Source organism: Patagioenas fasciata, chromosome 8 (genome assembly GCF_037038585.1).
Source record: "Patagioenas fasciata isolate bPatFas1 chromosome 8, bPatFas1.hap1, whole genome shotgun sequence".
Lineage (NCBI taxonomy): Eukaryota > Metazoa > Chordata > Aves > Columbiformes > Columbidae > Patagioenas > Patagioenas fasciata.
Window position 1 is genome coordinate 5,527,830 of NC_092527.1, and position 26,593 is coordinate 5,554,422.

At 39.8% G+C, this 26,593-nt stretch overlaps 1 protein-coding gene across 8 annotated transcripts in view; it reads left to right on the forward strand.

The window, feature by feature from the left end:
• The window catches only part of PCDH15 (protocadherin related 15), a 684,798-nt gene that overhangs the window by 165,052 nt on the left and 493,153 nt on the right, over window positions 1-26,593 (forward strand). For all 8 annotated transcript variants that reach the window (XM_071811575.1, XM_071811571.1, XM_071811570.1 and 5 more), the window contains one exon: window positions 24,021-24,098. The gene's annotated coding sequence lies outside the window, so the exon portion shown is untranslated. The remainder of the gene's footprint in view (window positions 1-24,020; window positions 24,099-26,593) is intronic.

Consider the following 26,593-nt stretch of genomic DNA (forward strand, 5'->3'; position numbering starts at 1 on the left):
ACAGTGACTGATTTTAGGGTATAAAGTAAAACAGGATTAACTTCAGTAGCTAAATTTACCTTTTCTGCAACCAAGTGAATTTTATTTTTTAACTTGATGACATTTTAATTTCCTTAACATAATCATGGTCTCATGGGCAATATCAGTTAAAATGGATTCTAACAGAAGACAGCAGAGCTTAATTGCAGTTGCACAGCAGCTCTGGGTCATAAAGGTACGGTGACTTCCCTTTGCTGTTCTTCTAAACGTTAGAAGAGAACTGCAAAGCTATGTATGGGATTATATGAAGAACACTGACAAAGTTTTCTCTATCTACTATATCCATTTTCTGTATCTACTATATCCATTTTCTGTATCCACATTTTATGAGGTTTGAAGAAAGTATCTCGCTGTTGAAGGAAACACCTAAGCTAATATGCTGGCATACAACTGTTGGGAATGGCTTAGGAATTGTCTGGGCTGGCAGGTTATGCTGTTAGAAATAATAAGCTCCTTTTTCATACTTCTGAAGAAAAAGAGCAGCTTTTCTTACAAGCTACCACTCTGCCTTTTTTCTGAAATATGTTACTTAGTTTTGAGCTGCAGTTGTTCCTCCCGTCTTCTAGAAGAGTTTTATGTGGTGTTGCTTACATCCACAAATAATGTATTTGGAAATATTCTGATTTTTGAAGATTATAAGGAAAGGATGTGTTTGATTTGAACACCTCAGTCAAATTATTAGAACAATTTAAATACAGAAAAAAAAGGAAAATAAAGACTTGCTACACAAAGGCTGTCCCTCTTGTTGAATTCAGAGGAGATGGATGGAATGTCAATTATTATTGGCGTTCAGCAATTTAGGAAGTTCAGTTTCTGATTTTATTACCTTGACTTCAGGTTACTTGGGTGCCATGTTATTGGTCATCCACCATTTAGCTGGGAACTAGAGATGCTGAAAAACAAGTCCCTCCTATGGTAATGTGAGAAAGTGTATGGTAGGCACGTTAGATGATTGCTGTGCGATTTTTGGAAGCTGAGGAGGTCAGGGTCGATCTGAGGAGCACTCTGTGCCAGACAGCAGTGGCTGTGACAAGCAAACATACTTTAAGCAGAATTGTCTTGTTAAAAATAAAAGGAGAAGTAAAAAAGGGTAGTTCATTCTCCATGAGCAGTCTTAACCTTCAAATTGTCTTTCTCTACTGGTCCTGAAAATTGCTTTTGTGTATTTAATCTGAAAAGTGTTCTTTCCAGGAGTCCCACATTGCTTCAGACAGAATATATAAGGATAGCGAATTTTATACTTCTATTTGATATCTACTTTATACCTTCACTAATACATACTGGCGTTTAATCCAAGTCTGTCCCTTTTTCTGTGGTGCATGACCTGATTTGCCACAAGAGAGAAGGATCGGGACTTGAGCAGCAAAGCCTCAAAGTCATGTCCATGAGCATCCCAGTTCCTTTCACGGTTAATCACTTTAGACTTATTAACCTCCCAGATAAGCTGTAAGATGTCCCTTGCCATTCCTCTTTTGATACAGAGGTGTTACTTATTCTGTGGCTATGACAGTCATCTATATGGTGCAGAGATAGATTGCTGAAAGGATTGAGTATCAGTAGATACTATGGCTTTTCATTTGAAGGTGAGGATTATTTATCTACTAATATTTTTAGCTGTATATAAAGAGGAATATATGAAAGGAAATGAAGCTGAATTCCAAGATGCAGGAGCTGTCTCAAGAGCTTGTAAAGAATTGTAATACTACATTTAGTTTCTGTAGAACCCAGGTGAATAAAGTTGTCAGATGCAAACAGGAGATAGTGTTGGCATATGTAGGGCCCTTAGACAACTGCAGTGTTGTAGGCCATCAGTATTTTGGGTTGTTTTTTGTGGTTGTTTTTTCTTGTGGCAATCAGTGACGTGTAATTCACTTGTTCAAGCAAGTTGGAAAAGTGAGCACCTTTTGCATGCCTCATGAAAAAAGGTCTTTCAAGCCACTCGGTGGTGGGATATAGAAGAGATGGTCAAGACAGACACAGGTGGGATGAGAAAGTCCAGTTGTAAGGAAATGTGGTTCTGCCATCAGGGGAGTGGTTGAACAGTGGAAAAAAGGTCCAGACAAGCTAAGAAAACACCATGCTTGGAGATTTTCACTGGACAAGGCCCTGAGCAACCTATTCAGGTTGAACTGTACTGAGCTGGCAGTTGGACTAGATAATCATTAAGACACAAAGAAAAGGATTAATTGACCACGAGGTTTCTTCTGGCTAGTGCATCAGTTAAGATGTTGGCATTATGCATGGATAGCACGCGGATGTTCTGTGTCTGCTAACTAATAGTTCCCTTCCGAATATCTGCACTAGGTTTGAAATTATTCTCTACGTGTAGTGGGCAGTGTGAAGGGGCAGTGAGATTGTGTGTAACCTGCGTGTGTGTTACGCTCTAACGCAGCATAAGTGGTGACCAGCACTACTGAGCAAACATTTTTATGGCAATTGAGGATTCTAAGGGCAGGTAACTGTGAAAAATTATCTACCCGTCTTCAGTATCTTAAAACACAGTCTTGAAGATAGCATGAGAACCTGTATCTAACTTCTCATTTGGGCTTAAGTGACATAGCGTCTGTGTATCACAGCAGAGGATCTGGCACTGTATTGCCTAATGTGGTCTGACAAGAGCAGCAGGTACTGGAGCAGAAAATGGATGTCGTTGTGTGGTCCTCAGGCAGCAATGGAGAAGGAGCAAATGGGCAACACCGACTCTTGAATTCCCAAGTTTGTTTCACAAGCGTGCGTTACAGAGCGTAAGAAAACCACGTGAGCTTTTACGCATCCTTTCTGGAGGGGTAACATTTATGATAGATTACTATATGACTTTTGCTTACCCTTTAGTGGGAGTGAGATAAAGTTTATATATATAATATTGAAAGAATGCTTTTAACAACAGTACAGGACAGAAATTTCCTGAGGTTCTGAAATGACTGAGGAATCAAATTTTGATGCGTTTCCCTTTTCTGGGTATCTGAAATATTCTCTCTACTATCAATTTGTGTAATAGAAATAAAATTAGTTATTACAGTCCTGTACAGCCTTGAACTTAAATATTGTGTGCAGCTTAGCAATTAAACCACAGCTCTTTCTGTTGTTTCCACACAGATTTATCTGTCCCAAATGACAAATCAGTCATTTTCATAGTGTAGTGGTTATGTGTCACTGGGGAACTGAAATGCAGAAATCTCCCGTTTGTTGGGGATGCTCAGTGTGTGGTCTTTGAAGACCTAAGGGTTCCTCGTGTGCAACCTGGGTACCGGTGGGTTATACTGAGTAATTCTGTAGGTAACCTTAAAGCAGCTAGGATGGGATGGGACCATATAGGAACATTTTTATTTTAAAAAAAGTTTATTTTTTAAAATCCACAAGTGACCTTGGATGTTTAGAAGGGGATTGCACTTGAGCAAGTATCAGCAGCAGTGAAACATAACCATTTTTTCTGTGCATTGAATTCCCCACTCAAATTCAGAATAGTTTTCTGTAGGGTGACAGGCTTCAGAGTTCTTGGAATGGAATGGTAACTGGAATGTAACAATTACTTCACGATCAAATGAATTATTTTATCCTGATGTATGAATATTGTTGGGTCAGCAGCTTAATATCAGGTGGGGGGGTCACACTTGGCTAAAAAGATGCAAATGCATTTTTAAGCATGAATTGTGTAGTTATCATAAATTTTGCCACTTGGCGTAGATTTATTCATATAAAACAGTGAGTGCAGATAGGCAGGACTCTGCAAATGTTGACAAAGTTGAAGCGGAGATCTTTCAATTTATTTTTCTGTTTTCTTTCATGTTTATGCTGGCATTTCACTCAGCTGTATACAGGAAAGCTTTCCTTTTGAAAATAGTTTCTAACTTAGATTAACTGTCCATGAAATTTCTAAATTAGGGCTCCGTGAATAACTGCTTTTTCCTCGTGGTCCAAATACTCCATACATATTGCCCTGTTTGTTCATTTAAATTGAAAGATGACTGTAGGGACCAATACAAATAAGATGGGAACAATTCTTCATTAGCTTGCATGTTGCTTTTCTTCCCTGCTCTCCTCTGTGCTTTCTTTAAACCGTAGAGGGAGGAGCGAATGTGCCCACACTGGAGTAGGGCACTAGTTAAGTGATTCTTGGAAAGAAACGTCCAGATGCCAAGTTAATCTTTTTTGTTCCTTCTTGCCTGTATATCTTTTAGCTTTTCACAAATGTACAGTTACCTTGAGATGTGCTTACTAATTGAAAAAGATAATTCCTGGGCTAAGCAGCAGGTTAAGACTTCTAGTTCTGTACTGTAAGTACCCTACTTCTTACTCATTTATTTTCACGTGAAAATATGAAGTGTGCATGATGAGAAAACTGTGTGCGCCTAAGGAACCTGCAGAAGTTACTGCTTCAGGGACTCAAAAGTATTATACCTAGACTAATTTTATTTGATTGGAATTTTACTTCTACTGGAAAGTAGTTAGTGGAAAGGATCTAGCAAATGAAGGAAGTATTCTGTAAGTGGCTGTGGTAATAGTCAAGGGGCTTGTCTGCAGAGGGTGTGGAAATGAAGGCAGCGTTGTATAGCTTTTGTTCTAGAACTAATTTCTGTCGAACTCTCTCCTTATTTTGCTAGGGTTCATCTTTTGTTGTGATTGTAATGACACATATTTGGATTAATAAATAGAAATGCAAATATCCAGCTGATTTCTGTAGTATATTAAAAGGATCTAGGCAACCTAGCTGAAGTATTACAAGGAGGTGAGGCATATAGCGTTTAATCAGTTCAAATGCACAAAACACGACACTCGAGGTTCTTTGTAATGCTCATCGGCTACAATGAGGAGCAGTGCTAAGATGAACTTGGATTTTCTAAGTGAGAAGCATCTCAGTGCTGTGAACTAGTGGGTGAGAAGTCAAACCTTTTAGTTGTGGATGGATTTTTCAAGGTTAGGACTCAAGAAATCATTATCTCTAACAGAACAGGGATGGAATTTACATACCTTTGGGGTTAGCTAGGCTCTCGAGTAACAGGCATAATAAAGGAAAATGTTTGCAATGTACAATCAGACTGAAATTTTTAGAATGCTTATTTGAATAAAAAAGGATTTTATTTTTGTTGTTTGCTTTTAAGATTTTCACATGCGGTTTCTCCTTTGGGTATGTTTTAGATTATTAAGTGTTTATTTTTCTGACATTTGTCTTCTTAAATATTGAGGTAGACAGAGCACATAGTAGAGAGAGATTGCACAGAGACCCAATCTATTTTCCGCTTTCAAAAAAGATGTTTAAAATCTAAATAAGAGGCAGGTATTGACTTGGAAGCGGAGGAAATCAGTACGTCTTACTGAGTTCTCTGTAGCTGGTGAAGGTTTTCCAGCAGCACCCACTGCTGCCTGGGGCAGAGCCTGGGAGCTGCAGGTGTTATGGAGGGAGAATCTGCTTATTTTGTCTTTACTAACTTCTTAAAGTGCTGCAGAAATCTTTGCAAGGCTAATTTAAGTATAGAATATTACCTTGGAAAGCGTACATGTGCAATAGGTGTAAAATACTTGCCCTGGTGTCCTAAGTAGGCAGTGTGAAAATACCCATTTTCTACGTTGCTTGACAGCACTTGAGTAAAACATCCCAGCATAATGAATGAGTAACAAGTTTCATACAGCTGAACTTTAAAACCAACTTTATTGCTGGAGCTGCCCTTATTTCTGGAGTGAAGTACGTTGGGATAACTTAAACCTGTTTCGCACCTCTTGCTGTTTGTGATTTAGTATTGTGGGTCATTTTAATTCTTACATAATCTTTGTACTTGTATCTGCTTAGCAGCTAAACGGGATGAAAGTATGATTCATTAGTGCTCTCAAGTATGAGAATCAAAAGCTGCTCAGAATTTGAATTTGTGCACTCTAAATATTATACATAATTAATCTCATGTGAATGCCAGAAACTTGGAAGTTTGCATGTGTTAATTATACATAAAACATCTTTCATTTCACTCTGTAAATGTCAGGTGACCCAGATGCTGCTGGCATCCTGAACAGTCTCAGGACATTTGGACCAGAAAATTCTAGAGGAAATGGGCACTTTAGCCATAAGAGAAGAGAGTCTGACACTGCTTCCAATACAAGTGCAAATATCCTCTGTTTTCTGGAGGCTCAAAATGCCATGCCTTGTCCTGTAACTGGGTCGAATAGCAACTGTCCTCATGCAGCTCGAACAGCACCAGTGGAACTGAATGACTTTCTGTTCTGCTGCCTGATCCGAGTGCTTCAGTGCATCATTTTCAGTAGCTGCTGAAATGGGCATTTCTTTGTCATTTTGTTTCAGGTTACTAGGGCTCAGTTGTGGTTTTGCATGCAATGTATGTAATTCCCTTGACGTCCAGGCTGCAGGAACATACTTGGTTCTGGAGGCATTACCCCAAATTAGCTTTCTTAACCTAGGCATAGTTTTCTGTGACTTCTTAAAGGTGCCTGTGCTGAAGAAAGCACCAGGGAAACAGCCCGTGGTGTTTCAAACCTGGAGATTTCCTGAGAAACGACAGGCTGGCTGTTGCTGTGAGCAGCTGAGCCTCAACCGGGCAGCACTGTGGGACTGGGGCCAGAGAGACTGCAAAGCTGAATACGAAGGGGGTGAGTGTTTGTCATGAAAAAGTCTGGGCTAAGCCTGTGTGGGAGGTTTTAACCCTGAGCTTTGTGAAGGCTATGGAGCCTGGGGGTCTATACTCATCTCAAACTCCATCCTGTTGCTTTGGGCATTAGGTTAAAAAAAAAAAAAGTGATTTTGTTAGTATCCTTGGAGCAGTAAAATTCAATTTTATCTCTACTGTTGAGCAGCATTATGCCTGCCCTGGAGGAAACTTTGTTCTGAAATAAAAAGGATCAGAACTTGCAGAGGTTATTTCTTTAGCTTTTTAAATACCAGGAAATAAAGAGTGTATGTTTTACACCCCTCCTAAGTACAGTGAACATCTGCGAAAGTAAATGTGCAAGCAACGATCTACTTCAGGTATATTCACGTATCTCATGGGGTCAACGACTATATTCTGATTCTAGAACATATAATTAATACTTCAGAAATGCGGTTTAATTTTTACCTTTGCGTGCTGCAGAAGTTTGCAGGAGTAAAACTGATTGTCCATTAGGCTCCCACATTGACCCTCACGATGCCAAAACAGGGAGCGGTAAAACTGCCCCACAAGGTCATTGATGAGCCCAGGAAAGACCCAGAAACATCTGGTAGAAAAACACATTCCAGATTTCTGCACCTGCTTACTACGCTTGCCAAGCTATGCCCTGTGAAGGCTGGAAATTGGCTTCAAGAGTAGAAAACTTTTACCTTTTTTTTTGTTGTTTTGAGAGATTATACACTTGCATGAAGCATCAGTATCAAGCTAATTCTTAAAATGGTATAGGCTCACCAGTACAGTTTTAGTTTAGATTCTAGTGCTACTTTGGGGGAAAGCTTGTTTTCCCAGTTCTGGGCACACAGGAATACATTTGGCATGACGCACAGACTGAGGAAAGAAGAGGAACCCGGTGCTGAAGCTGGAGTTTAGCTGAAGCTGAAGTTACCTTCAAGGTGGTATTAAATATTATTGTAAATAGGTTAAAAAGCAATAAGCAAGTACTGCATGCCAATTCTCCTTTTTCTAAAGGAGAAATTTTAAGGCTTCATGTTAAATTTCTAAAATGGTTCAAAGATGGACAATGACAAAATCCTAATTTTTTTCTTCCTTAATTCCCATTTCTGTCTCTGGCTAATGGCATGGCCTGTAGCAACATGAACTCCTGCATGGTCCACTGCAGCTGCTCTTCCATGCAACAAACACATCTGACTCCTTGCTGTGTTTACATTTAGGCACCTTAGAGAAGTCTGGTTCCACTTGTCATGTTGATTTTCAGAGTTAAACCTAAGGGGAGAACTCCAAGTAAAACATGTGATAGAAGGATTTACTTCCTATCATGACTGTCTCCACCCTCTTGTGACAAAATCTGCACCCCTTATTCATGTAGTAATTCTTGGTACTGTTTGTTTTGTTAACGCAGACAGGCTGTTCTAAGGAAACACTTTTTCCATGGTTCCTTGTCCGAACTGTGGTTTGTCTTTTTTTTTCCTTCACATACTATGTCATATTAGGAATTTTTTCAGTTAACAATAAAAGTGTTGTCATTAAAATACCTGGCAGCAGCAATTGTATATCATATACATCTTTTGTGGTACTTAATTCATTTAATACAATAGAATGAAGAAATTAGATCTTAATAGATCACTTTCTTCGTAGACTTTCTGTTGAAGTGTCATCCTGTATTTTCGGTTCACATACAGGAACTGCCGTATATTTGCTTTCCATAGTAATTTTCCACAAGCAATCCACAAATCCCCATGCGTTTTCAAGAACTATTGAAAACGTTATCACACTCCTGTGCCACTCAGTGATGCGGTTGCTCTGAAAGCAGTAACAGTTGATTAACAAAAAGTAACATGTTGCTCAAGTGCTTCTGCCAAGGAGCTGCCCAGCAACGCGGGCCTGCGGGCAGCGAACCCCACAGGCACCCCAGCCAATTTCCCCAAACCAGCATCCTGGCATCTTGGCGAGCAGCAGCTCTTGCCAGATAATTAATTTCTCTTTAGCAAACATTTTCAGGGCAACATCACAGATGCTGAAAAGCAAGGGAAGCACCAGTTAACAACTGTTTTCTGGACTATGTAAGACCATGCGATAGCGGTGTTTGTTAACCTTCAGTTTTGTTACTGTATTGTGATCATAGACTACTCAGTGTTATTACAGCATTTTTACTTTAATACAAGGTAAATTCCTTCTTTAGAAGCAAACATAAAATTAAAACAACCCACTCAAAGCAAAGCAATTTTACTGCTGGCCTGATGTTGCCTACAGTCCTGATACTCCTGATGTTTGAAAACTGCACATGGATTTTCAAGTTGCAGCTACTTTGAGTAAGCTTTGTTGCCTCCTTTTTTCCTACTGAATATTTCAAGGAGGTGTGAAAAGTCTCTATACAGCATTTTTTCCTGTATGCTAACAGTATTTTCTGCCACTGAAGTTCTGTCAGTGCAGATGTGAATGGAAGCTATTGCTGCTTTGGCATGGAAATAGATGTTACATTAATTAGCTGATTCTGTGCTTAACATGACGTCCTGAGAGGACTGGGAACAAACGGTACCTCCCCTGTGCTGCCTCTTCAAACCGGTGGCAGTAACTGTCAGGAGCTGAGTCAGAACTTATTCTTTCTTTCAACTGTACCCTCATGAAGCTCCTTACAATAAATCATCCAATAAAGCAATGAAATCTCCATAATCCTTGTTCCATCCTCTAAAATAAGAGGAAAAAAAGTAGGATTGTTCTGTGTCTTCACAACAAAAAAATGTTAGCGCTGCTACTTCGATGTATATTAGTATGCATATTAGGCACAGTTTTCAGGCACTTTTCTCTGACTAATCCTGACTAAGCTTCATCTGGATATGTCTGGATTTTGTAGCAAGCAAGATCTTGGACAATCACAAGTACAAAGTACCACTAATAGTTTCTGAGCAGCTTCTGGATAGTCCAAGCAGCAAGTGAGCAGGAAAGGAATTTATAGATTACTAATTCTAACAGAATAAAAGTAATCAGCACTATGGAAACAAAACAAAGAAAGGACTGAAAATGGGTGGGTGAGGGGTGATTGGAGATGCTGCAACAGGAAAGTCCTGAAATTGATCACTGAAACTGAAGTGATGCCTGGACAAATTCTTTCAAAAAGGTCTTACACCAGAACTTGTTTGTTTGTTTGTTCTAATAATACCCTGGTTTAAGAATATCCAAGTTTGGTAGTTTGACCATAAATGTATAACTTAAATGCTAGGAATAACAGAATGAATATACAAACAAATCTCCTGTCTAAGGATGCAGGTCATTCTCAAATAGAAGGGTGTGAATCCTGATTTTGAAGGTTTTCGGGGTTTTGTAAGTGCTAAGTAGAGAACTCAGGCTGTTGTTTTGCTGGTTGCTGGTTGCTAGTTAGAAGTCTTTAATACATAGGTGGAATTCCTCATTCTTAGCATATCTTGATTTGGATGTAAGAAAAAATTCAGTCTGTTTGAATGATGAAAACCAGTAACATAATAGATATAAGTGAGCTAAAACTTAAGCCCTTTTCCCTCCATCAGCGTCAGTATCTTTTAAGTATGGGTTATGCACAGAGGTGGAACTTTTGTTTCTTGAGGACTGTGTCTGTCACTGCAGTGGTTCTGCACCCTTGTGGTAGCGCTTGCTCGTGTCTCTGCCATGGGGTGAGACAGCATCCCAAAGCTGTTGCAGGAGTGCTGCCCAGCCTGCAAGGGGAGCAGCTCTTGTCGCAGCAGGTGTGGAGGCCCTTGAGGCAGGAGGGCCATGCTAGTGCTGCCAGCTCTGGCAGAGAACATTTGCCGTGGTTTTTTTGCATGTGTTGGTACTGCTGCACGGTGCCCAGGTGTGCTGTGTCAAACATTAAATGCCTTTTCACAGTGTCATCTGTAGATTTTGCCCTTGTAGATAAGGCCCTTGGACTGGAGAGGCCATCAGGCAGCTGCCCTTCCAACTAGCTGTGCCAGATAATTCTCCTGCACATTAATCAAGATGCTCTTAATTGCAGTAGGTCATTTTATTCCTGTGTTTCCTACCGTGAGGCTGTTCTGAACACACTGTTTCAAACTACTAGCTAGAGCTCTCTTACACACATTTGTACTTCTGCCAACAGGTTTCATTTTGCTTAGTTTAGTTTGTTTGCCCTTCACACACTTGGTGTATGAACTATGTAGAGAGTAACAATACATTCTCTTGGCCTTCATTTTGCCAGATTTAAGAAGTTAAGCCCGTCCTGCCTTATTTTGTTGAAACAGTCTCTAGATATTTCTCCCTCCCTAATTGTGTATACTTCTCTTCACCTCCTCTGTGCTCTAAAAAGATTAATTTCAAGCATATAGGCAGAACAAGAGATCATACTGAAGACAAGACCTCCTGTGCTACTTCTCAGGACATCAGCAATCCTCTAGCTGTACCTGAAACCATGAGAAACCAACTTGCAAAAAGAATTAGAAAAGCCCATTTTAAAATGGCTCACGTGCAAGCAGTTTGCGAAAGAGAAACACTAAATTGTAAAATTACACGGTTGGCATATCCTGCTATATGTGTGTAAAGTAAAAAATTCATGGTATTTAAATTGTGATTTAATAGTTTTATGATTAAAAAAACCCATAGAGCACCATATTTAACTTTTGTGCAAGATGCAGAAACAGCTGAAGCTCTTCTGCTCAGGTTTCACTTCATCAGTCCTGTGGTTTGATGATACAGACTGATTTTTTTTTATTTATTTCATTTAGCGGTAAGTTTAGATTATTTCTTCTGTGAACTATTTTGTTTAACTGAAAGTCACTGTTACTCTTAGGTTGTTAGGCCCATGTGGTCAATCGGAAGTATTTTCCTACTCTCCCCTGGACTAATCCTGTGCCTCTCCACAGATAAATAATGGATTTAAGGAATCCGGAGTGAGAGCAACTGATCTGCAATATGAGAGGCACTTTTTGATTTTACGTTTGAAGTTACTGCAAAATATGTTAGATGGAGCCTCTGCTGACTTGACTTTTAAACTTAACTTTTTTCGTTCTTAATGATATTTGTTTTTACACTGCCTGTTATTAACTGAGAACATAGCACTCTAGCACTAACGAGACATTTCTAGCGAGTCATCTGTGAAACTCAGGATCAGGCAGTAACAGGCAATGTTAGGGTTTTCAGTACACTATAATAATCTATTTTTTTATCAGATTCTTGAATGGTACCAAGACAAGACACACTTACATAAACTCTTGATGTTGTAAAGTTTTCAAATTTGGTCTCGCACAATACGCATTCAAATGTGCTTCAAGAATCCTTACATGTGACGCTTTAGAAGCTTCTGCAGACCGTATTGTTGAGTCCGTGGGGACGTGCCTGTCAGTGCAAGCAGTTCAGGGAACAAGTGCTCACAAGCTCAGAGATGCTCCTGCTGCTCACAGATCTGGCTCAGCGTAGTGAGGAACCTCAGTGCTCCTTGTGCATGTCCTGGACTGGAATTTCATTTACTGGTGGGCACTCTCCAGACATGCTTTGAACTGATACACTCTGAGGCTTGTGTATATTGTGGTACATCTAATTGGCATATGTACATTTAAGGGTAAATATTTCTATGAGATGTACTGAATCTTCATGAAATAAACAACAAAGAAGACAGGAAGTATCACTAGTATGACAGCTGATCTTACAAACGTGCAGTGGTCTTATGCTGAATATTTTTATAAGCATTTGGTGCGGCCTCCTCTGAAAATGAGTGGTTTTATCATAGCTGTTCTCCAGTGCCTCTGGTATAAATTGCATGTTGTAACCCAGAATATGTCCAGAAATAACTATGTGAGGTAGAATACTGGAGCCTTCCAAAGTTTTAACATGCTTAATATAATATGGTTTAACTGTACCTTTTTGTCTCCTTTTTATCAGCGTACAAGCAGACCATGAAGCGGTCTCTGTGTCTTTAAATAGAGCATTGGCGTTTTGTCAGTCCTGGTGTCTTCCTTGCTTAACCTTTGCACTGGAGTGCTCGTTTGAGGGCAGTCTGGAAGATTTTGTGGTCTGGTGATCTGTTGAGAGAACAGACGTGTGAAAAACGGGGAAGGGTTTTAGACCTGCAGCTGCTCTGAACTTAGGTGGAGTATAAATAGAAACATAAGGTAACAAGATAGCTGCTGTTTTTCAAAGCTTTCTGGATGTAGTAGTTTCATAAGTCAGTTTCGAGTCACAAGTATGTGAATAGCGTAACCTTATTTATTTCAAGAATTTTCTAATGCTAAAGTCTGTATTAGCCTCCTTGGCTTTACCCATCTGATAAAAAGTTCATTCAAACAAAACTGGGAGGGACAACACTTTTTTTTGAGCATCTATTTTTATTGTTTCTATCTCATTTGCTGGAATAAGCTCTGCTATATATTGAAGTATGGTGCTGATGACAAGGCACAGTCTGCTCTGAATTCTACAATTTCTATCAAAGTTCCCAAATCAGTTTTCTTTCTGTTATTTTACTACTATTTAGTAACTAATTGTTTCCATAAAATCTCTAATTTTGGTGCCCTGCTGGCACCATCTGCTGATAGAAGTCCACAAGTGCCCTGGTGTGCAAAACAAATAAGACATTTTGTGATGAGTTCTCTCCTCCTGACCTCACCCAGCAAATGATTTTTGGCAATAGAAAATCCAGTGCATCCCTCCAAGCAGCACTCTATTGTTTGCTGAGACCGAGCAGCAGCAGCAGCAATAAAATACATCGCGTATGCAAGTATTTTGTATTTTGTGTATGTTCAGTTGTGGTGCTCCTAAAAGGGAGCATTGCAGTCATCATTATAACTTCAGCTTCGGGCTCTTTTGTGCTGCGTTTGTTTCATAGGGAGGTTGGTGGTACTGCAGGAGCAGCTGTGATGCCTGAGTTAGAGAAATGGTTGGGAACAACCTGGTGGTCACCGTCTCATTTCTAAAAATAAGAGTTGGGAAATGAATTCAGCCCTGGAGTCTTGCTTGGTCTCTTTCCTCTTGTCTTGGAATCACAAGAGAGAAAACACCTTTGTGTTTCTGATGGTGGAAGCCCTCTGTGGTCGGGGTAACAGGATATCCTGGCTTTCTCCTACATGCTCCACATCATGCAGTGTTGCTGAGGGCCACACTGTGAGAACAGATAAGAACAATCCTGTTTGGATTTATTTAGAATAACAGCAATGAAAATACGGTCAAAAAGCACCAGGAAAAGATGGTTCTTCACAATTGAATAGTGGAATTCCAGAGAAAATTTCTGTTCCGTCTCCTACAGCCTTGTCCCTTTCTATTCGTAAAGGCATAGAGAAGGTAACAGCCTCTCTTAGACCTTCTTCAAAACAAGAAACCAATCTCCAGAAAAATGTGTAAAGAAATTTGAAACTGATAAAGGATATGCTGCTATCTTCATACTGATAGCAGTCAACATTGTGCTTTAAAACATTTTGTCTAATCTAGCATATTAAAAGATGACATATATGTTCTGTTTATTCTGAATAATAAAAAGGAAATTAAAAGATCTCTTGAAAGATTTTTGTGCCCTTATAATTGCTCCTGTTTCTGCCCACAGTTAAAAATAAAAGGTTAAATAGAGTTAAAAGTAAAAATAACTGTAAAGTTGCCAAAATGATACAGAGATCTGATCTCAGGAACGACTGTTACATAGTCTGGTTAGCCGTGTTAGATATGGTCTTCTAGCTGTTTAATTGCCTGGATTATGTCTGTCTTTTGTGAAAAGAAAATTGCTCAGTTTAAGTCCAGTTACAAATAACAGAAGAGTGTGAAATTTCAGTCATTTTGTTAAGAGGCCTGCTGCGCTGATTAGCGTAAGATTCTGCCATTAGCTTCAAAATAATCACAATGACAACAAAACAGTGAAGAGGTATACTGCAACGTAGTATTCCTTGCATTCATAAATCTTTATTTCAAAGGCTGTATGGCAATGTGAATGGTTTGATTACTTTGCAAAGGCAAGCAGAGATTAAGGAGAAGAGCATAATGACATTAAAGAGAGGACTTGTTATTGAGCATCTTAGAAGGAATCCTGGTGGCTGAGGATGTGGCATGATGACTTACAAGAGCTTTATCAGCTAATGAGTTGGACTGCTGGCTAATGTATAATACAGTCAGTGCAAACGGCGTGCAACGCAAAGGAAATGTTTTCCCTTTGTGATTTAGGTCTTTGTTTTCCAGCACAAAGCGTAATTCTTTAAGAGCTTAGTACTGAAATATAGCAAGCTCCAGTCTTCGGAATGCGCATGTACCACAGCTCCTCCATGGCATTCGCTTTTTGGGCAGGCTTCTGCCGTATTTGCTGGGTTAGAAAAGGGTAATCTCTATGTGAGATTAAAGCAAAAAGAAGCTATTTCTCTAGGTGATGGGTACCAATTTTACCCCCGTCACTCTGGGGCTCTCTGTCCTTTGGCCGGTATAAGCTTCTCCAGCGATCCTCCCCTCTTCCTCTCTTTTTGACTTGTCCATGAACAACCTCCTTTGTTGCAGCCAGTTCAGTTTTAACTTAGGTAGTGAGAAGGGGAACAGTCTGAAATTACTTCTGCAAGTGTTCACATGAGCCAGAAACTTTTTGTGATGGGTAACAACTACGTGTCTTAAGAGCAGGAGGGTAAGCTTTCACTTCTGTAGCCATGATTAAATGCCATTATTCACTTCCTCTGCTGGAGGATCTCATCTGTTGTGAGGCCATAAAGAGAACTGCTGTTTAGATCTGTAAATTAGCACCTAAATTTATAACTGTCATTTTCAATGATCTATAGATACGCTTCAAACATTATCTGGACTTTCAGAGATCCTTCAGTGTTTGTGCCTAAGTATTTGACTTTAGGTCCATATCTATAATCCCCACTAGCCTCTTCCTTTCGTCACATTTGGTGTGCTGGTGTGGACGTTTGTGGTTTTTTGGGTTTCTTTAATATTAAAAACTTACCAAGATTTGCATCTAATTGACAAGTCAGGTACTAAATCCAGTCTGCATCATGCTGCAAAATTAATTGAAGACAGTCATCTCTAATGATGGGGGAATACTACTTGCATGATTAGATAGCTTCAGGCACAGAGGAAAAACCCTTTAATTAGTTTGGAGAAGATAAGTTGTTTTGTCTGCATCACTGCAACGTACCTACTTGACTACTTGTCTTTGGCTGCAGGTGCCACTACTGCTGAAAACTGTTGTGGAAATTTTTTTCAGGAAGTATTTTCTTTAAAAAAATAATACAAAAAAGAATAAATAATGTCCTTAATTCAAGTGTTTTGTTGGTTTTTTGCATGTTTATGGTGGGTTTTTTTTGTGGTCTGTTTTTGTTTGTTTGTTTTGTGGTTTTTGTTGCTGTTTGGTCTGGTGTTTGTACCATCCCAATGTTAATATGTTAGTATCTTGATTCACCTTTGAACATTAAAATTGCCTCTTTTAGCAGTGATGGCTACAATGACTTCTATTCAGCTGTTTTCAATATAATTGTTGTAGCTATATTATTTGTTAACAGTACAACATACTGATTTTAGAGATAGTGTTGGCCATTGAGAGCAGCCTGTCAACTTTTTAATTTCACTATACGTTTCCCAGTAATTTTCTTTAAACAAAAACTTTATCACCACATCACCAGCGTTCTTCAGTCCTTGCAGTCCCTTAAGCTCAGCACTCTCTGTTCTAAGAATTCAAAAAAATATTGCCTTTTTTAGGGCTGTTTTTTCTTTTAAAAGCAGTGCAAGAGCAAGGAAGGAATAATCATCAATTTAGAGCTTCCTGTCAAGTTTTATATACACTGCTTAAAACATAAAACAGATAGAAATGTATCATTCAGAAATCATCGCCACTTAAAGGAATGTATGTCCTTTCTATGGGTTAGACATGAGAAGCCCTGAAGGAAAGAGGACACCTTTGGAGAGGTTTGATTAGATAAATGGGCTTGCAGTACAGTATCTTTTCTAAAATCAGTATGTATAACAGTAAATCTTGCAAACACCTTCAATCAACCTTATGACAGACTTGATCTTTAACATTTTTAAGGTAGTCTGATACCATAGACATGCTGCTAGACCTATTTTTTATCTGTGCCAGTTTATTTTTTGTTTGGACAGTAAAGCAGAGTGATAGCTGTGCTTATTTTTTATGACTGTTATGTATATCGTAGTTTACTTCTTGATTGTATTGTGTCGAAGTATAGAGAGATAAACAGAGGAGAAGAGCAAAGAAGATGGTAGTGACCAGTTTTAAGACATCGCTGGATCCAGTACTTAAAGGGAGTTAATAGAAAATAGAAGAGCTTTGAGATGTTCCTTTCCTGGAATCCACCAGCCACATACGTGGTTTTCTCCTTAGGGCAGAATGCACAAGATTCAAAGGGCTCTTTCGCTGTCTGGCCTGTGGATGGGTCTGCCACACAGACTTTGGGCCCCACTGCGTACCCTGTACTGTGGGGATTCTTGGGCATTGTTCTCTGTGATCAGATCTTGTCCTGATGATGAACTCCCTGGATTATGTGGACAGATAATACTAGGAAAGAGAGCACAGGAATTCAAGCCCTGGCCTCTTACTGTATCCCGAATCTGATACTACTGTAGTGAGGTGCAAGTGTGGTGAAAAGATCGGAAGAAACACAGGGTTTCAGGCAAGGGAATCTTGCTTGGTGTGGGATAAAGTAGTTGTCAACAGCTGTGCTGCACTCTTTGCCAGCTCAGTCTCATCTATTTATTGGCTCCACAGCAGTGCAGTGCTAAGTGTTCTTGCCTAGGATCCAGGGCTGCAGTGACAGTGCTGGGACCTGACAATATTTATTATGCCAGCCTGCGACTTTGTGGTGCGTTGTGTATGATGAAGATTCACTAGTTGCTTGTCTAATACTGTACTGCTTAATGCAGTTTGGGAATCCCTTTTCCAGGGGATTTTGACATGTTAGCAGCAACAGAATTTATCCTTGCCTGAGCAGGGCAAGCAGGAACTGGAACAATTTCCTCAGGTGATTTCAGTATGCTCTTGGAAATTGTCTTACCTTGCAACCATTTCAGGCTCAGGACACTGGAAATTATTTATAAAGCCACCATGCATCAGGGAGATGCACAGAATCTTTATTTGTAGTAGGTGCTATTTCTCCAGTTTGCACTGTGGCGAGTGGAAGTGGCAGCCTCCTGGGGTCACCTCTGCATCCTCAGGGTTGACAGGTCCCCCTTTCAACATCAGGTTATTACTGTTTGGGAGTTGGATTACTTGGTGTTCTGTATTTTATACCCACTGAAGGGATGAATTTTATTTACTGCCTCAAGAGCTGGTTATTTCATGTGTGGATAGGTATATTCATGGAGTTTTGAGAAAGACTTGTTCAGGTTCTGCTCCTGCTCTACCAAGATTTATTTCTTCTATCCAAGCGATAGATTATCTTTCTCATTGAAGAGAAAGCCACATAAGCTGTGCTTAAAGGATGCTTGTTTGGGGTTCTTTGTTGTTGATTTTATTATTACTAGATTTTATTTTTCTAATCTAATGTGCAGTCGATTTTTTTTTTTTTTTTTTATTGCAAGATGTCACCCTTCCTTATTGCTTTTTAGAATTTCACTTCCCTTAGGCCATCCTGAACAACATTTTCTTGATAATGAGGGAAAGGTGTCTGTTGGGTTTTTGGGGTAGTCATCTTTCAGTGATTTTCAAACGCTTTAGAGTCACAGTAGTTTAAGTAGACACTTCAAAACAGTTAGAAAAAGCTCTGTACTAATCTCTGTAAAGTTAAATTGTTCTAGAGAGAATGCGGTTTCTAATTTCCATACTATTTCATTTTCTACAAGGCTTTAATGTTCTTATTTGTAGCTATAAGCAAATACATTTTTCTCTGGAATGTGGTTGACATAGGCTATGTTTTAATGTCATGAAGAAAAATGTTGCAGTATTTATAGTCTTGAATTAATTTGGTGATTAGTGTGTTTTTAAATACTGACTTAGGTGACTTGACTTTGGTAAACAGTGACAACAGTTAAAGAAACGTGATGCTGAGGTCCCTGTGCTACCTGCAGTGTTAAGTTATCAGAATGTTTCCGTAGAACATGTTCATTTCATTTTGCAGCTACACTTAAGTACAACCATTAAAATTATGCCAAACTTCTTTGGTTGTTGTTTGCCCTAGTTCAATAAGAAAACTTCTGCTTTTAGTTTGAAACTGGTTTTCACTTGCCACTGTTTGGCAAACCACATAATGAAATGCAGGCATCTATTCTGCAGTCGATTAGAACTGATGAAGCATTTGTTAGTGTGGTACTTTTTGTCATGATTGTAGAAACCTCATTCTTAAAAAAATTGAAGGAGGAGCCATTGTAGTAGTTGGCTTTGTTGAATCTCATTGTATATATTCAGCAGAATTAATTACTTCAGCCTTATATTTGTTTTAGAAAACAGCAATGTAGGGTGGTTTTTTGGTTTTTTTTTTTTAGTTATCAAAACACAGCTAAGTTTGTTGCAAACAAATTAAGAGTTGAAAGTCAGAGTGTCAATTCTGCTGGAGTTTTTATGTCACGTTTTTAAGAGCTGCATCTTAGCAGCACTTAGACCCAAACCAGGCAAAAATTAGTGAGAGAAGCTAGGTCAAGATACTGGTTTAACTTTTAGGTTGTCCTGTGTGGGGTCAGGAGTGGGACTCAATGATCCTCATGGGTCCCATGCAAACCAGGATGTTCTATGATGCTGTGATTCTAAGAAGAAAGCCTGTCATTATTGCCCCCCCAAAAAGCACTAGCAATTGCTTTAGATTCTCTTCAGGTTATGGGTTGGTTTGTTTGGTTTGGGTTTCTTTGTTGTTCAGTTGTTTAACTTTTAAATCATAGTACAATGAAAATGACTGAGAATACAGCATTTCAAAGAGAGTGATACAACTGTTACGAATATCTGATTCTCTTCTTATGATGATCACCTCTGGGCAACACAAAACTGCATTTATTTCTGGATGTTAGAGGGGAGGGCTGCACTCGGTTGTACAAACTCAAGGTTTTCACTCATTACTGGAAGACAACTAGCAGCTGGTGTGAGCCAAAGCCTCTCTCCTCCTGCTATAAGCACATCTTGAAATTGACTCTGATGTTTAAAGAAATCTTTTTGACTTGTATTGGGAACTAAATATGATGGCATTAAAATCAGAGATGATTAGGTGAACTTTTATGCCAGTTATGAAAAATCAAAGAACAGCTTCAAGCATAGTAAGCAATTTCATTATGCTAATGTAAAATACTGTTGTTAAAAATAAAAGTACATTCAAAATGTTATTTAAACTCCCAGGAAAGCAAAACCAAACAAGCAAAACCAAAACAAACAAACCACCACAGTGTTTTAGTGTTATTGGGGTTTTTTTTGAAAATAAATGTTACTTAAATGGATAACCATTTTCTGAGTATTTGACTGATATTGGAGAAAATAGAGTACAAAAATATTATGAAGCTTGAAGAGAAATAGTGATGTCTGTATTACCCTTTGTCTCCTCAGTCTGCACTCAGTATGAAGTTCTTTTATTAATGGTCAGAAACAACTACAAATCAGTGATGCAGAGCTCCAACCACTTCTGCTTTCCTCTGATAACTGTATTGTTGCCTTCACTTAACAGAACAAAAACCCCACCAACCAACCAACCAGCAACCAAAAAAAACCCACTGTGCTTGCTAGAAATACCTGAGATGGACAGATCAGAGTGATGATCATGGGAATGGTTTATAATTTTTCAAAGTTTATCATAATCTTTATGTACTTTAGTGAGTTTACTCGTGGACTCTGAAAAGCTGTTACTTTCCTGCCCTTTCCAGGAGCTGTGACAATGAAGCCATGTCTAGCCAGGTGTCAGGGATAACCAAGGCCGCACGCAGATTCACAAGATAACCTTTTATGTAGAAACTTCCTTGTATTCATGCACACACACCATTATGAAATCTGCTTTTTGTTCTCAATTTCTGCGTTTGACGTTTCATACTTCCCTTTGCTTGTATCTAAACTACTCAGGAGGCAGCAAGCCACCTGATTATTAAAGTATTAGGACAAAATGGGGTCAGAGATATGGAATATGGAACCTTTCCTGGTGGCACTGTCCCCTGTGCGCAGGGGCAGAGCTGCTGCTGGTTCACATTTGCAGGTTGTCGCTAAAGCTTTACATCAGTGGTGGTGAGAATTGTCTGTGCTGAAGCTTGTTTACTTACCTGTAGGCGGATGCGACCTCTGCTGTGTTTTTTTTCTCAGCAGGCTCTATGTTAAGCCAAATTCACTGCTGGGCTTTTCAGGTGACTCCATGTGGGGCCCAGCTCAGAAAGCTGAAGGGAAGGCAGCTGTGAAGGGTGGTTGCAAATCACAGTCACAGAATGTGAGGGGTTGGAAGGGCCCTGGAAGGCTCATCCAGTGCAGTCCCTCCACTGGAGCACAAACACCCAGATGAGGTTCCACAGGAAGGTGTCCAGGCGGGTTTGAATGTCTGCAGAGAAGGAGACTCCACAACCTCCCTGGGCAGCCTGGGCCAGGCTCTGCCACCCTCACCAGGAACAAGTTTCTTCTCAAATTTAAGTGGAACCTCTTGTGTTCCAGTTTGAACCCATTGCCCTTTGTCCTGTCATTGGTTGTCACCGAGAAGAGCCTGGTTCCATCCTCCTGACACTCATCCTTTCTATATCTGTAACCATGAAGGAGTCCCCCCTCAGTCTCCTCTTGTCCAGCTCCAGAGCCCCAGCTCCCTCAGCCTTTCCTCACACGGGAGATGCTCCACTCCCTTCAGCATCTTGGTGGCTGCGCTGGACTCTCTCCAGCAGTTCCCTGTCCTTCTGGAACTGAGGGGCCACAACTGGACACAAGATTCCAGGTGTGGTCTCCCCAGGGCAGAGCAGAGGGGCAGGAGAACCTCTCTGACCTACTGACCACCCCCTTCTAACCCACCCCAGGTACCATTGGCCTTCCTGGCCACAAGGGCCCAGTGCTGGCTCATGGTCACCCTGCTGTCCCCAGGACCCCCAGGTCCCTTTCCCCTACAGTGCTCTCTAATAGGTCGTTCCCCAACTTATACTGGACTAATTCATCTGCATTCCAAAATCCTTTTCAGGCAAAAATGTAAGTTTCTTTTCTGTCAGGTTCATCAGCCGGTTTATAGTTTTACCCTTTAAAAGGCAGATGTGGAGCCGCCCCGCGGGTCAGTTTCTGAGGGAACAGGGAGGTGTCTGAGGAGAGGTCACAATGTTCCAGAAGCCTCTGGACCTGCTGGGCGCAGGATTGGGTGGAGGGCCCTGCCGGCAGCCAAGCAGGGAGGACCTTAGGGAGAGGCAGGCCAATCGCAGTGTGTGGCGCCCCCACGTGCTCCTGTGTGAGGGCGGGCCCGGGCTTTGAGGGGAGCGTGGGGAAGGAGCTGGCATGGTGGCTGTGGGGAGAAAAGGAACAAAAGGCCTCTCTGATGCAGGTTTTCTTGCCTCTGCTGGGAGAGAGATCGAGGGCCTTTGAGATACTGAGGTGGAAGGAAGCCAGTGCGTGAGGAGCCACTGAAGCTGGTGTTTTGGCCGGCCCCAGGTCACCCCTCATAACGTGAGGTGTGTGTGGGTGCTAAGGAGTCACTGGGAGCGCACTGTGTGGTAACAAGCTTGGGTCAGTAAAGAAAGTAATCTGTTTGAGTGACCCCTTCACGCTCCATCTGTTTAACCTTTGGCAGTTGGAGAAGTAGCCTGGAAGAATATAATATCAAATTAAATGGAGGAGCGTTACGTTATCGAAGTTCATGCCAGCACTTCTGGCTTGTTGCAGGTGTGTATCTGACTTAGTGTCTTGTTTATATACTTGTTTTGTTAATGTTTCTGTAAAAGCCAAACAAACCTTCTGTCGAGGGTTAAGATTGCGGGGTGACAATCAAACCCTGGCAGATGTATTGTTAACCTCCTCTCCCCCCCACTTCCCCCTTTTGCCCCTCCCTCTCCCCCCTTCCCACTCAGGACAGGCGATCGGGAGGGAAAGAAGGACAGAGAGAAGAGAGTTGGAAAAGTTAAAGATGTTTTACTAATGCTACTGATAAGAATAGAGAAAATAATACAAAATATACAAAACCAATCTTGTAAGTCTCAGCAACTGCAGAGGCAGCACCCAAAGTCCTGGATTAGACTCTGTAGCCAACCGGAGCTGGATTCAGTCTCTCACTGGGCCTCAGTTCGCAGGGACGACCAGCAAGGTCCTCTCCTAATGTCAGCCATAAGGAAAAAGGGAAAAGGGAAGAGATCCTCGTGATCTCCCACTTTTATATGAAGTATTCACGTGAATGGAATGTTATACACCGTTGGTCAGTCTCTCGGTCATCAGTTTTCTCGTTGCCCCTCTCGCGAGATGTCCATCCGTGCTTATCAATAAGTTTGCATTCCATTGCTAGGTTTAACCAAAACATGTGTCGGGTTCTCCAGGAAAATGCAGCTAATATGAAGGCTTTAGCTGACAGGCAAATTCACCAAAAGAGAAACTTGTTTTTAACAAAACCAGGACACCTTCCTTCTTCTTTACCCAGGTGCTACTCGGCCTCTTTACAAATGCAGCCATTACATTTCAGGAACAAGACTATAGGAGTGCTGTAACATTCCTACCCTGACATACCGCTACTTTTTCTTTGAAACTGCACTCTAAGAAAAGCCAAATGGTTGTGGTTGTGTGTGGATAAATAGAAGTGCTTTAGTCCTGGAAATCCTCATACCATTAAGTTCGCAGTTTCAAAATTTCATGAGCTTTAGTTACATATCTGCTTGTTCTGTGTGTGTACTTTGCTTAATTCGAACTGTCTTGGTTACTACAACATTAAATACCGTGTATGAGCTTTGAATGTGTAAAATATAGAATTACGACAGTGATGAGTGGATGTATTTTTGAAATCACACACAAACACAAGTAGCAATCAATCTGTTCATGCAACAGTTTTTAGATTTATTGAGGCTACTTAGTGAGAATGCTAAATATACTCGTTACCATTAAAAACATATATTCTAAATCGTTGTCTTTGGGCTGACAGATGTGCTTGTTTTGTTAGTGTTGTGGTCAAATAATAGAATCACAGAATAGTGTGTGTTGGAAGGACCTTCCAAGCTCGCCCATTCCAGCCATGCCACAATTAGCAGGGACGTCTTCACCCAGCTCAGGTTGCTCAGAGTCTTGTCCAGCCTGGCCTGGCCTGTTTCAGAAAATACATATTTTGGAGTATATTTCTTCTGTTGCTGAAGTCAAGACTGTTATTTGAAGGGTAGGTAGTAGAATACATTCAGTGGCATTAGTTATAAATCAGACCAATTCTTTCTGTAGCAGACTTTGATTTGTGAATGTCAAATTAACTTTTCCAAACTTACTGTAATTTATCTGAAATGCGGGAATTTTCAACAAAGGTGAATGATACGTATTCACACTGTGCGCTCAAGGTAAAATTTTGATGCAGCATTAATGTCTTTCAGGATGATGGGGACATAATTCAAGGCATACATTTGGAGCAGCTGTTGTTCTCCTGGCTGACACAGGGACCAGAAAAGAAAGTAAGAAAAACTTGTTCCTTTAACAGAAAAATATGTTTTCTTTTTTCTCTTATAGCTAAATAATACAAAAATGCATGCTAGTTTAGATGGAAAAGATAAGACAGATGAAGATTAAATTGTATAAATCATGTTGGATAATATTAAAGTGTGATAGTTTATAAACATAGGAGTCTCCAGAGTTATTAAAAATGTGTTGTTTCTTCTCTTATGCAAGTACAAAAAATAGTTCTACGGTTTGAGATAGATTTATTATTCTTCATTGATTGCCTCATTCTGTTGGAGAACATTTCTGGCAGTAGTGTAGTAGACCTGTCATATCTATCATGATGTGTAGGAGACCTGTCAGGTCTGTGGCTCTTTTTGAACTTTGCTGTTTCAGAAAAATGCAGCTGAGCATTATAGGCAGAAGTTTGACATTTCCAAGATGAAAATCAATCTTCTTTTATGTGGTGTTTCTTAAAGAAGATTTGCGCTTTGATTGCACAAGAGGTGGTTTCACATGTTTGGGGGTGCAACGTGGACACAGAATAATTTGGGTAACAGATTTGGCAGGTGTTCTGTAATGAAAATAAATATAAGAAATCATGATATAAGAGGTACTCAAGGAAGATGGCAAATCAAACATTGATCTACTGTTGTCATAAATATGAACCGAAAGGTATGAGCTTGTATTTCTGTTCGAAGTTGGGGACTAACAAGGTAAACACGGCCTGTTGTGAAGTCGTATATCATATTTAGAGGGAAAGAAGAGCTGTTGAAAATCAATTGTTGGAAGTATGACAAACAATAAAATGTCCTAAATGTGTAGGAGGGTAGATCAGATGAAGCACTGTTGTATCTAATGGACATTGCACTTTAAAACTGATTTAATGAATGTTCAAGGAAATTATTTAATTGTAAAATACATTGAAACAAATGTATATACATTAAAAAAAGGGAACCATTGTGTCAACACAGGTCTTTGTCCAGCTGGCCAGCATCTGGGTTTTTACTTATGCTTTATGGTGTTAAGAGACTAGGGTAGTTGTGTGTTGATGATTTTAGCCGGAGACAACAGAAGTCTAAGGAGAAGGGCTGAATGGAGCTATAAACAGCCAGACAAGCACAAATCCTGAGACACTTTGAGAGTGATGGTGAAATATTTTGATGTTTGGTTGCTGCCCAGGGAAGATGTTTGGAAATAATGCACCAAGTGGGGGGTCTTGTTCTGTTATTCATTGAATGAAACAGTAGTCAGAAAAATAAATAAGTAGAAAAGGTTTTGATACTTAGTTTTCCTATTCCAATAGAAAGAAGCGTGGAAATTCCTACTGTTCATGTTCCAGAGTGTAATTATGTAGGAAGAAGAATTGCCTTGATATGTACTGTGTTGGTGCTTTCAGATCTCTTTTCATTTTGATAGAACTGTATTTTTGATAAAGATATATAGTATAATTAAAATAATATTAAGATGGTGAAGTGGCATTAAAAAAACCCAACACAAAGGTAGAGAAAGCAAAAGAAAGTAACGAGGCAGAGTTTACTGTAGCAAAAGGAAGTAAGAGGCAGATTTACTGTAATCAGTCATAGTTGTAGGCAAGAGTTGAATGACTGTTTTCAGTTTGTAATAAATAAATGAAACAAGTCTGTGTGAATGTAGCACTGAACTGTGATAAAGTATTATACGTATTTAAAGGTGTTTCTTTAATCCACTCTGAATAAAAACAATCATTTTCACAAAATGTTTCTTACGTGTGAAATGTCAAGACCATTCTGTAGGCCTGTTGCTATATAGCTATACTGATTTTACAGTAAGAAGCATGTTTTTATTTACCTGCATGGCTCACAAAGCTAGAGGGGTTTTCTTTAAGTGTTTTCAAATATCACTTCAAGATCACGGGTTATTCTAAAAGATACAGATTTATGGAAATGCGATATGTTGAGGAAACATGGAACATAATGGAGGTTTTCTTGTTTTGTTTTCCAAAAACCTTAGGAAACCTTTTTAGTACTGTCTCGTGTACATTATCTGGTATTATTGTTATAACAGTACCTATTTAAATTGGGAGTTTTCAGCCTGGTAGTTTTCCATTTTAGTCACTAGAATACGCACTGATTTTCCACACAAACAATAATGTGTCAGCCACAGAATAGTGACTCCATTTCGTTAAGGAGTTTAGCAATGCATTAAATGCATAATTAGAGGAAGAATGGTTTTGTACCTTGGAAGTTTGTAACAATTGTTTCGTTAAGGACACGACCAAGCTCTATACCACACAAAGAGCCTTAAGTTTAAATAAGATGACAACTAAGTTGGACTGATAATTTCTCGTCCCTATAGCTACTGTTACTAATAAATTGTAGAAATAGATATTGGATATTTCTTAGCTAAAGGCACTGAGAGCAAAAAATCCATTCCAGAGTAGACACCATTATCACAGATTGCCTTCAGGCAATTAAACCTCGTCACTGAGATGTTTTGAACAAGTGTTTCTTTCTAAAAGCTGTGGAAGCTA